This window comes from Salvelinus sp. IW2-2015, unplaced genomic scaffold (genome assembly GCF_002910315.2).
Source record: "Salvelinus sp. IW2-2015 unplaced genomic scaffold, ASM291031v2 Un_scaffold871, whole genome shotgun sequence".
In the NCBI taxonomy this organism is placed as follows: Eukaryota; Metazoa; Chordata; class Actinopteri; order Salmoniformes; family Salmonidae; genus Salvelinus; species Salvelinus sp. IW2-2015.
This window is the reverse complement of record NW_019942634.1, coordinates 18,347-30,326: the sequence shown is the minus strand read 5'-3', so window position 1 is coordinate 30,326 and position 11,980 is coordinate 18,347. Positions and strand designations below refer to the sequence as shown.

General features: G+C 41.9%; 1 long non-coding RNA gene across 1 annotated transcript in view; it reads right to left on the bottom strand.

The window, feature by feature from the left end:
• Positions 1-319: 319 nt before the first annotated feature.
• LOC112069051 (uncharacterized) overlaps positions 320-11,980 on the bottom strand; it is a 14,769-nt gene continuing 3,108 nt past the window's right edge. The window contains exons 2-3 of the long non-coding RNA XR_002893666.2: positions 851-957; positions 320-743 (exon numbers count right to left, since the gene is read on the bottom strand). This is a non-coding gene — a long non-coding RNA (uncharacterized lncRNA). The remainder of the gene's footprint in view (positions 744-850; positions 958-11,980) is intronic.

Genomic DNA, 11,980 nt, shown 5'->3' with positions numbered 1-11,980 from the left:
TGTGAAGATAACTAAGTACAGCTTTACTCAACTGAAACACTCATGCTTCTGCAGAAACCACACTGTGACCTGTAAGATAAGAATGCGCAGAGATTGTGGATGGACTGCAAAATATACACTCCTATAATAAACACACAAAAACATCCAATACCACATTTCATTACCGCACAGAACATAACTTCTGGGTGTCTGCGTCAAAGTCCTTGCCCAGCCGTGCGATGACCCTGAATATCATCCTTATGAGGGCCTCTTGGCACTTGGAGGCTGTAGGATGAGCAAATGTTGAGCCTTTTTGTCTCACCATGGACGATCCTGATGGATCCAGCCACTTGCTCATCCTGTCGTGTCTGACTGTGCTGTCGGGAAAGCTCTCGGGTATGCAATTGAATAGTTAAGTGGAAGGGTACTGTTCGTCTTGTGAATTGTAAGCAAATTGTAGTTGAGAGACTCAAGACAATCACAATTTCTTCAGACAAGACAATTACCTCTGTCTTGTCAGTGAGGGCATGAACGCTGAGGTGATGGTGGAGAGCAATTCCACGAAATAAAGTCATTTATTGATCAAAACATTTTGTTCCAATTGCAAAATTATGCCTCAACTATGAGTTGGACTCCAYTCACATACCTGTCCTATGTCATCTTCGGAACCACATACTCAGCCAGAGAAGCGGCACACTCATCGACGCCGACTCATCGAGTTCCCATGTCTCCGCCATAAGGCCGTGAACCTCGAGTTCTGCCATCTGTAATACATAAGCAGCAATATGACTGAGTTGAGCATCTTCATTCAGACCCTTGGCTCAGAACCTGGGACACACACGTTGCGTATTTAAGTAAGYCAACGACTTACGGAGCAAACAAGAACTCCAGTTGTCAGAATGAGTCTGAGCCTGGCGCCATTGTGATGGGTASACGACGGTCCGTTCACTCAAATCCCAAACGTTCCTGAAGCCATTGCTGCAATAAAATAAAGGATTTTGTTATGTAGCCCTTTACATTCGTACCCGACAACTTTTGCAAATGTTGTTGTCGTCTGAGGGAAATGCTGTAAATTTAAGACTATTTTGAAAGGTGAGACGTTGAATATTACAATAAATAACACTTTGATGTCATACAAGCAAACAAAACACCCGTGAGTCCAAATGTGCACATTTCTATATCATAAAACGTATGTCATACACAGTGTCAACATTTATGATCACTATGTTTTGCGTACAGTTACAKGATGACATGGCGCCATACCCTAGATTATTCTGAACATAATGAGCCTGTGTTTGTCTGTTGTGAAGAAAATCCACAGTGGAACACACCTGAATGCACTCATAGACTCCTTTCTATGCGCACCAAAATTATGARCTGTTAGCCTGAATTGCATTGTGAAAGCCTAACACTAACATCATATAACTTCACTAGTCATGTTGATAATAAAACACGCTTTCAAATGATGCCCACCTGACCCAGTTTGGGATTTATAATGGACTGTTTCTCAATAGCGTAAACAACAGTAATTGTGTATTGGTGAGGATGCAGTTGTATTCCAAACCAAAAACAACTACAAGTGTGATTGCTCTAGTTCCTCAACGGCACAGCTAGGAGAGCTAAAAAAATATATAATAATTAAAACACCTTATAGTTGAAGACTCTTTTTTGAGTCATAAAAGTGRATTGAAATGACTTAGCAACTGTGCACACTTTGTGGAGGTATGGCCACTTGGAGAAACCAGTTAGTSCTCTCACTCTAACCCTTGTAATTTTGTTGCATTATGTTGCACCTACKCCATATTTTCAAGCAATATTCTTATGTTACTGATTGTATTCAGAGTATTTTCAGATTTCGTTAATATTTCTGCTTCTGCTATTGTTGTGTCCTCACATATGGTCTAATAATTTCCCCATAATCTACAAACTGTCCCCTTTCAATTGCTACCATGGTTATGGATTTTCACATGTCTTCTGTAAGAAACATTTAAATGTATCCCTATCCATATAGGCCAATTCCCACGAGTGTAAAGGGTTAATATACCACACTCTACAGTCAGTGATGTTGTCCACAAGTCTAAAATCAAGAAGTTTGTTGGTGACTATTGAAGCGATCTCTGTTCCCGAATAGCCCTTCAAGGGTTCAGCCATTACCCATTTGCTGAAGAGGTCAGTCYTGGTTAGGGCATACTGGTTTCCAGCCGTGGTTCTCTTTTCAAAAGGTCCTATGAGATCAATGCCCAGGCTAGACCATGCACGTCTAACTTCGATAGGATGCATCACAGGAGCCCGCGCTTTCATGTTATCATATAGTTGACACACTGCACTCCTCAACCTTAGAGAATGTGAAAACATAGTACATTAGATATAACAAACGCAAACACTCTTTCAATGTAATTTAAAATAGCCGCAATAGCAAAGTTATAAAACAAGTTGTTTGGAACCTGGATGCTGATTGATAGCAGGGACCCACATTACCCATATTCCACAGGTAATGCCTGTTAACAGTTCAGTTAGATTTATCAATGCACATCCACTGTCCCACAGCCCAGCCAGTCAATTTATAAACTTAATCTCCCATGGAAAAAAAGCATCTAGACAAAATGTATTCCCCATGCTACGAGCCTAGCATTTGTTTGGTATAGCAGGGGTTAACATAAGCCTTGCTGTGTGCCTATCCGACCATGTTTACCCCCCATCTCCACCATGCATATGAATGTGACAAGACTGGCACCTTCTCTAAACCAGGCAGATACATTTATCAGGACAATTATTATAATGGATATACGCAAAGAATTGGCAATAGAAACTAAGGTAAAACAAATGAAAATGCACATAGTTCGTCGTCACTTCAGCTGCTTGATGTGATTGTGTTACGCTGTAACCCTGAATTCACGCGATACGGATTGAATTGGCTAGCTAGCAAAAGAGAAGTAACGTTAGCTTGTGATTACTTGTGACTGAGAAAGAAAGTTAGCACTTATCTAGTAGATCGATGTTCCCAGGTACTGTTTTGAGATATATTTGTTCAAGAAGGCTATGCACTATCAATCAAAAAGTCTTTGCAATCACAAAAAATGTCCTCACATCAATTAGCACTTTGACGCCCGAGTCCGGATTGGCAGATGTAGCAAATGCACGCGCCCATTTAACAGTTTTTCGAAGTCGAGGGGGGGGGGGGGGTAAGAGAGAGACATCCGCACGAGCTCAGCCATCCACAAAGAGACGAGCGTTATTGAACTGGGAACATTTTCACGCTGTGATAAAGTTTCCATGACGTCACAATCAGAACGATTGGGAACTATTTCATGCTGGGAAGATGTTTACATGATATAGGGGACAATGACACATCGTCCCAAGAACGTCCTAAAAACATCCTCTGGGATGACCCTGGGACCAACCGGGAACTAGACAAAACCTCCAGGGGACCATTACACAATATCCTGATGACTTTAGGTGACCATTTCATGACATCCCGGGGATGTCCTAACGACTCATTATTGTTTTCTGGGTTGAAAATATTGTGAGGTATCAGTCTGCACATTTTAAAGTTGGTGTAGCTCAAGATATGAAAGTGCAGTAGGCCTACTGTTTTAAATATTATCATGGTGGCCACTAAAACCCATTTATGCAAACTTCAATTACACTGTAGTTTTAGAAGTATATCAATGAAAAAGTGGGTCAGGGTTCTTAAATTTAGAGTATTCTGAACATTAGGCCTATCATGAAGTTAGCATTCCTACTTTAGCTTCAACAGTGTAAGAGCAGTGGGGTTCTAAGAATGGCAAAGAGCTTGTGGTATCAGTGGAGTGGAGTAGTCTTCAAGTTCCCGGTTGGTCAACCTGACAGGTGTGGCATATCAAGAAGCTGATTAAACAGCATGATCATTACACAGGTGCACCTTGTGCTGGGGACAACAAAAAGCCACTTTAAAATGTGCAGTTGTCACAACACAATGCAATAGATGTATCAAGTTGAGGGAGCGTGCAATTGGCATGCTGACTTCAGGAATGTCCAACGGAGCTACTACCAGAGAGTTTCATGTTAACGTCTCTACCATAAGCCGCCTCCAATGTCATTTTAGAGAATTTGGCAGTATATTCAACCGGCAACACTACCACGTGTAACCACACCAGCTCAGGACCTCCACATCCGGCTTCTTCACCTGCGGGATCAGCCACCCAGATGATGAAACTGATGAAACTGGATTTGCACAACCGAATACTTCCTGCACAAACTGTCAGAATCTGTCTCAGGGAAGCTCATCTAGGTGCTTGTCATCCTCACCAGGATCTTGACCTGACTACAGGTCACTCATTTTTTAGGTCAGTAGTTGTAGTTAGTAGTTGTGATCAGAAGTTTGTGGTCAGTAGTTCTGTGGTTGTGGTCAGTAGGTTGCGGACCGTAGTTGTGTGGTTGTGATCAGTAGTTGTGGTCAGTAGTTGTCGACAGTAGTTCTGTAGTTGTGTGCTTGTGGTAAGTAGGTGTGGTCAGTAGTTGTTGTCAATAATTGTGTGGTTTTAGTCAGTAATTGTTGATGTGGTCAGTATCTGTGTGATCAGTAGCTGTGTGGCCAGTAGTTGTGGTCAGTAGCTGTGGGGTCAGTAGTTTGTGGCCAGTAGGTGTGTGGTTGTGGTAAGCAGTTGTGTGGCCAGTAGTTCTGTGGTCAGTAGTTGTGGTCACTAGTTGTGTGGTTATGGTCAGTACATGTGTGATTGTGGTCAGTAATTGTAGGGTTCAGCAGTTGTGTGGTCAGTAGTTGGTTGTTGTGGTCAGTAGGTGTGTGGTTGTTGTCAGTAATTAGGGTCAGTAGTTGTGTGGTTAGTAGTTGTGAAAAACTGAGTTTAAATGTATTTGGGTAAGGTGTATGTAAACTTCCGACTTCAATGGTATAACATGAGCTGCTAAGTATGTGTGGATAATCCTGTCTACCGCTGCTTTTTTTTTAAAGATATCATGAAGAATTGAAAAGTTTTTCTACTGCTCTCAACATTGCTTCCTTGAAGTTAATAGCGCTATTGACAAAGCTCAGTGGGAAAAAGTTGTGATGGATTACTTTCTGGAGTATAATTGTGACTCTCTCCGACTCTGAAAATCAGACGATGAGGAAATCCCTGATTTAGGTAAAAACATTATTTTTCAACCAGACATTATAGTCTTCTGATGACAATGGTGGGGAAGAAACGGTGTGGTTGTCACGGAAGTAGTTGACTGAGTTTTGAAATCAGTGGAATGCCCGGTGGAAGCAGAGCTGATTACCAAATGCGGAGAGAGTCCAAAAAGAACACAGAAAGGCTGTTGTATAAAACACCTGTTTCCGGATTACATCTTCAAACTAAGAGCAACCATGGCATCATGACAGAGGGAGAAGCGTTCATCCATGTATACGGGTAAGAGTCTAGCTAGATTTTCAGATATTATACGTTTCTAATTTTGTCAGAAAGTAATTTTCATGGCAAATTAAAGTGTACTGTTAGCTAGCTAATGTAAGTGGTCAGTAGTTGTAGCCATTAGTTATGCTCCATAGTTGTGGTTAGTAGTGTGGTCAGTAGTTGTGTGATCATTGAAAGTAGTTGTGGTCAGTAGTTGCATAGTTGTGGTCAGCAGATGTGGTCTGTAGTTCTGTGGTTGTGGTCAGTAGGTGTGTCCAGTAGTTCTGTTGTGGTCACCAGTTGTGTTCAGTTTGTGGTCAGTCCTTTTGGTCAGTAGCTGTGTGATTGCGGTCAGTAGTTTGTTGTGTGGTTGTGGTCCGTAGTGGTGTGATTTTGATTAATAGTTGTTATCAATTAGTGGTCAGTAGTTTTGGTTAGTTGTTTTGTGGTCAGTATTTAAGCGGTTGTGGTCACTATTTATGGTCAGTAGTTGCATAGTTGTGGTCAGTAGTATTGTGGTCAGTAGTTCTGTTGTTGGGGCAGTAGTTGTGTTCACCAGTTGTGTTCAGCATTTGTCAGTTGTTGTGTTCAGTCCATTTTATGGTCAGTCCTTTTGGTCATTAGTTGTGGGTAGCAGTTATGTGGTTGTAGTCAGTAGTTGTGGTGGTCTGTATCAGGTGTGGTCAGTAGTTGTCAGTTGTGTGGTTATGGTCAGTAGTTGTGTTYCTGTGGRCAGCAGTTGTGTGGCCATTAGTTGTGTGATTTTGGTTAAMAGTTGTAATCATTAAATGTGGTCAGTASTTTTGGTTAGTTGTTTTGTGGTCAGTAGGTGTGATCACTAGTTATGGTCAGTAGTTGCATAGTTGTGGTTATTKGTTGTGTCAGTAGTTTTGTGATCAGTAGTTGTGGTTGTGTAAAGTAGTTGTCAGTAGTTATGTTGGTGTGGCCAGTAATTGCAGTCAGTAATCATGTGGTTGTGGTCAGTAGTTGTGGTCTGTAGTTGCATGGTTGGTCAGTATTGGTGTCAGTAGTTTCAGTCATTAGTTGTGGTCAGTAGTAGTGGTCATTAGTTGGGAATGAAAAATTGTGGTTAGTAGTTGGGTTGTGGTCAGTAGGTGGGTCCAGTAGTTCTGTTCAATAGTCAGTACTTGTTTGGTTGTGGTTAGTAGTTGTGGTCAGTAGTTGTGTGGTTGTGGTTAGTTGTTGTGGTCAGTAGGTGTGTCCAGTAGTCCTGTTCACCAGTTGTGGTCAGTTGTGTGATTGGGATCAGTGGTTGGGTTGGTCAGTGGTGTTGTGGTCAGTAGTTGTGTGATTTTGGTTAATAGTTGTAATCATTAATAGTGTTCAGTAGTTTGTGGTCAGTAGTTTTGGTTAGTTGTTTTATGGTCAGTAGTTGTGGTGTCAGTACTTGTGGTCAGTAGTTGTTGTTAGTCATTTGTGGTAAGTAGTTGTTTGTGATCAGTATTTGTGTGGTTGTTGAAAGTAAGTGTGTTGGTGTGGTCAGTAATCATGTGGTTTTGGTCAGTAGTTGCATGGTTGTGGTCAGTAGTTGTGATGCTCGGTAGTTGTGATGCTCGGTAGTTGTATGGTCAGTAGTTGTGTGGTCGTTGAAAGTAGTTCTGTTTATTAGACGTGTTGGTCAGTATTTACATGGTTGTGGTCATTTTTTATGGTCGGTAGTTGCATAGCGGTAGTATTTGTGGTTATTAGTTGTGTGGTTGTAGTCAGCAGTTGTGTGATTTGTGGCCAGTGGTTGTGTTGGTCAGTAGTTTTGTGGTCAGTAGTTTGTTGTGGTCAGTATTTTTTGTGGTCATTCATTTTTGTTAGTTGTTTTGTGGTCATGTAGGTGTGGTCAATATTTAGGTGATTGTGGTCACTATGTANTTGTGGTCAGTATTTTTTGTGGTCATTCATTTTTGTTAGTTGTTTTGTGGTCATGTAGGTGTGGTCAATATTTAGGTGATTGTGGTCACTATGTATGGTCAGTAGTTYCATAGTTGTGGTCAGTAGTTTTTGTGGTRAGTAGTTTGTGGTCAGTAGTTGTCATCAGTAATAGTGTGGTTGTGTTCAGTAGTTGTAGTCAATAGTTGTGGTTAGTTACATTGTGGTTAGTCCTTTTGGTCAGAGGTTGTGGTTAGTAGATATGTGGTTGTAGTCAGTAGTTGTGTTGGTCTGTAGTTTTGTAGACAGTCGTTTGTTGTTGTCAGTTGTGTGCATGTGGTCAGTAGTTGTGTTGTCATTAGTTGTGTTCAGTAGTTGTAATCAGTTGTATTTGTGGTCAATAGTTGTAAGTAGTCGTGTGATTTTGGTTAATAGTAATCATTAATTGTAGTCCGTGCTTTTTGTTGGTCAAAAGTTTTGGTTAGTTGTTTTGTGGTCAGTATTTATGTGTATGTGGTCAGTTGTTATGTCAGTAGCTGCGGTCCGTAGTTGTGGTTATTTGTTGTGGTCGGTAGTTGTGGTGTCTGTAGTTGTGTAGTTGTCAGTAGTTGCATGGTTGTGGTCAGTCGTTTTGGCGTAGTTAAGTGCTCAGTAGTGTAGTCAGGAGATGTGTGGTTAGTAGTTTGTGGTCAGTAGTTGTATGGCTGTGGTCAGTACTTGTGGTAGTAGTTATGTGGTTGTGGTTAGTAGTTGTGGTCAGTAGTTTTGGTCAGTAATAGTGGTCAGTAATAGTGTGGTTTCGGTCAGTAGTTGTATTCAATAGCTGTGGTTGGTTGTATTGTGATCAGTAGGTGTGTCCAGTAGTTCTGTTGTTGGGGCAGTAGTTGTGTTCACCAGTTGTGTTCAGTAGTTGTGGGTAGTTGTTGTGGTCAGTACATTTTGTGGTCAGTCATTTGGGTCAGTAGGTGTGTAGTTGTAATCAGTAGTTGTGTGACTGTGGTCAGTAGTTGTAGTCAGTAGTTGTGTGATTGTGGTCAGTGTTGTGTTGGTCAGTAGTTTTGTGAGCAGTAGCTGGTTGTTGTAAGTAGTTGTGTGGTTGTGGTCAGTGCTTGCAGTCAGTAGCTGTGGTCATTAGTTGTGCTCAGTAGTTGTGCGTTGATCCTATCGACGGCTGGGGCGGGGGAACCTGACAGACCGGCTGAGGCAGGGGAGCCTGGCGATCCGGTTGAGGCATGAGAGCCTGACGAGCTGGTGGAAACAGGAGAGCCTGGCGATCCGGCTGAGGCATGAGAGCCTGACACTTGAGAGGCTGTAGCGGCTCCCGCACCCGACATCATTCCCACCGAGAAAAAAAATGAAAAATTAAAAAATCACTCCCTGATGCTTCCCTTAGGTGAGGCGTCATTCTATAACGATGGGCGCTGAGAGTCGGGAAGCAAGTTCAGGGAGTGAGTGTTTTAATAAAATAAACGGACCGTAATACAAAACAAGAAACACTAACAGCACACAGACAAGAAACCGAAACACTGACGCCTGGGGAAGGAACAAAAGGGAGTGACATATATAGGGAAAGTAATCAGGGAAGTGATGGAGTCCAGGTGAGTCTGATGACACGCAGGTGCACGTAACGATGGTGACAGGTGTGCGCCATAACGAGCAGCCTGCTGACCTAGAGGCCYGAGAGGGAGCACACGTGACAATGATGCCCAGCGTAAGGCAAGAAACAATGCAGAACTATTTTCTGTGACTTTTTCAAATTATAGTCATACACCTCATGTAGCCTAGCGCATAGGCCTATCTGTTTTCATAAGGTTTGTATCACAACTAAAGTGGCTAAATAACTTCTTAAAATGAAGAACAATAATCCACGTTACAACGGGTGTAGAGCCTAACTGGGATACATACACAACTCGTGAGTTTGACATTTGGGCAATWWAATTTTTACCKAAAAAATGCACCTWTATAATKAAAACATTACATGCATAATCTCATTTGAGGTCARTTTTGATAATSGTGTTTTCTTGKTAWTATGCATTGTTGCGCCTATAATGTGAAGAAATAGCCTAATAGTTGATCAACATTTTAAGCTAAACGTTCTGATCTGTTGCATCAGCCTCATTGCGTGAAAAAAGTTTTGCGATTCTAGTGGTTGTATTACAGTATATTACTGTGTATACTTTACGTTGAAGCTTGCATCGAWGCATGCTTCAAAATATGTACAAGCGGAGTATGCATTAGAGAAGTGCCCTCCATGCTCCGTTTCGCATACTTTGAATTTGGACCCATACACCGATCCTCTTGTGCTCCAATTTGCATGATCGGAGCACACTAGTATGCACTTTGAGAAACAGCCACAGTGTTTACTTCTCCTGGGTTAAGGAACAGATATGGTTCCCTGGTACTGGCATTGATATCTGTGGTGCCTGGATCTACCACCACAGGCTTTGGCAGCACTGGGCAGAGGCTGGTCCAGAAGCGGAGCCCACTTATTTTTGCCTCGCCTCTTTTGGCCGGTGAGGCGGCAGAGCAACCTCCAGAACCTCTCCTGAAGGGGGGCAGTATGTGCCATGAGGTATGCACATAATGGACTCACACTCTTGGCCAGAAAACTTGCAACCAGCTGGGTCAGAGTGATCACCAGCACCAGGGAGGAGATWAACACCTGTAGGTTACCAATAGCTGGAGGTCCCGGGGTCTTTGTCCATGTCGTCCGAGAGAGCACGGCGGACAAGGAAGCCCAAATTGAGCGTCAGGAACTGCACAACGAAAAAATTTGCAAACACATCCATATTTTCAGAGAGACATATGAACCGTTTGCGTGAAATTTGAAAAGTGGGCCGTTGTACAAGGACTAGGGTGTTACATTGTGTTATTGAGTCATGACATCACAATCGAATTCTGGGTGACATAATGTGCGTCAGCACAGATCTGGCTCACGGTGATGTCATAGAAGAGATAGATGTTGAGAAATGATTGAGGATTCTAAGTAAACTCTTGTACTAACTTTGGTATTATATCTGTCATAAAGCATCSCACCACAATTAAAAACAAATCCACAAATAGATAAATAAACATTTGGAAACAATGGTGGTCCTGTGAGGCTGTTTGCAGACTATGGTGCTTGCAATGCCGTGATAGTGGGTTTTGATTCCCATTGTGGCCACCCATACAAAATGTATGAGCGCACTAATGTAAATTGCTTTGGATGAAAGCATCTGCTAATGGCATATAAATAAGAATATACAACTAACATTTCTGAGGGCCACTACCTAGCTTTTATCTKCCCAATAACATACTTACTGTAGCTACAATTGTTTGACTTGGACAATGACAGCATGGTGTTTGGCAAGAGCACAAACAGACGTGGGACCATGAAATGATTGTTTTGACCATGAGACCAAAGCCAAGTAAAGTAACACAGTATGACATCACACAGATACTATAGGTTTATCAGCTACAGAAACCTATCCAAATAGGATACATGGACGTAGAAAGGGGATTTGTCGTCTTAATTGTTCTTGCACCAGGGAGTATAATAAAACCTATGCTGTGAAGGATTAACTAAATCCTCCAACTATGGTTTCTAAGCAAGATGACCCTATACACAAGAGGTATTTGACACCTTTTCTTTATTTGAAGCCTTTGTACCGTAACATAGATGACAAATCACATATTATGGGTGTGTGATAACAACTGTTATGTCTAGAGTCTCACCTTAACACCGCAAGGGACACATCCACTGACACTGAGTGATTAACTTTACCTTCACCAAAGAAACACTAGGGATATCAGTATTGTCTCCCCCTTCCTGGACCTAGCAACAAAGGAGGCTTCAAAAAAAGTTGGGAAATTCAACCCCACAACTATTCTCAGTCTCTCAACTTCCATATGGAAACTAGATAAATGCTTTAGGATGGTGGTTTGTCAGGTGTAGGGAGACGTTGCACCTAGATGCTGATCCTGGGTCAGTTTTGCATTCATCTCAAAAACCCAGAACTAAAGCTCCATAATTGTGTCAGATTAAGGTCTGGGGGGGAGATGTGTTGATAAGCAACTGCTTGCTAAGGTTAGGGTTAGCCTGAGGTTTAGAATAAGAGTTCGGGTAAGGGTTAGGGTAAGGCTTAAGTTTAGGGTTAGGATAAGGGTTAAGGTTAAGGTTAGGGTTAGTAGATAGTTAGTTGAAATGTTACTGATAGTCTGTATAGTATCAAAGATACTAGAAAGAGGAGTGGATACAGGGCGGTAGCTCACCCCCTCAGCAAGTTTCAGGCAAATATATGGGCCAAATGTCCCCTCGTCTTCCAAAATTCGAAAGATGCGAGCACTTGCGAAATTGTGATTTGTCCAATTGATCAATGACGAAAAATCAGGGTAGGGGAACAAAATTCCTTGTTAGWCGTCACATCCCACAGTCTGTTGACAYACGCTACAATACCATATGATCACTTGATTGTTCAATTGCACACACGGTCCAACAGAAATTTGACTTKCGCTTTTAACCCAACCCCTCCGTAAGACACACATACAGTTGAAGTCGGAAGTTTACATACACTTAGGTTGTAGTCATTAAAACTCGTTTTTCAACCACTCCACAAATGTCTTGTTAAACAAACTATAGTTTTGGCAAGTCGTAAGACACACATACAGTTGAAGTCGGAAGTTTACATACACTTAGGTTGTAGTCATTAAAACTCGTTTTTCAACCACTCCACAAATGTCTTGTTAAACAAACTATAGTTTTGGCAAGT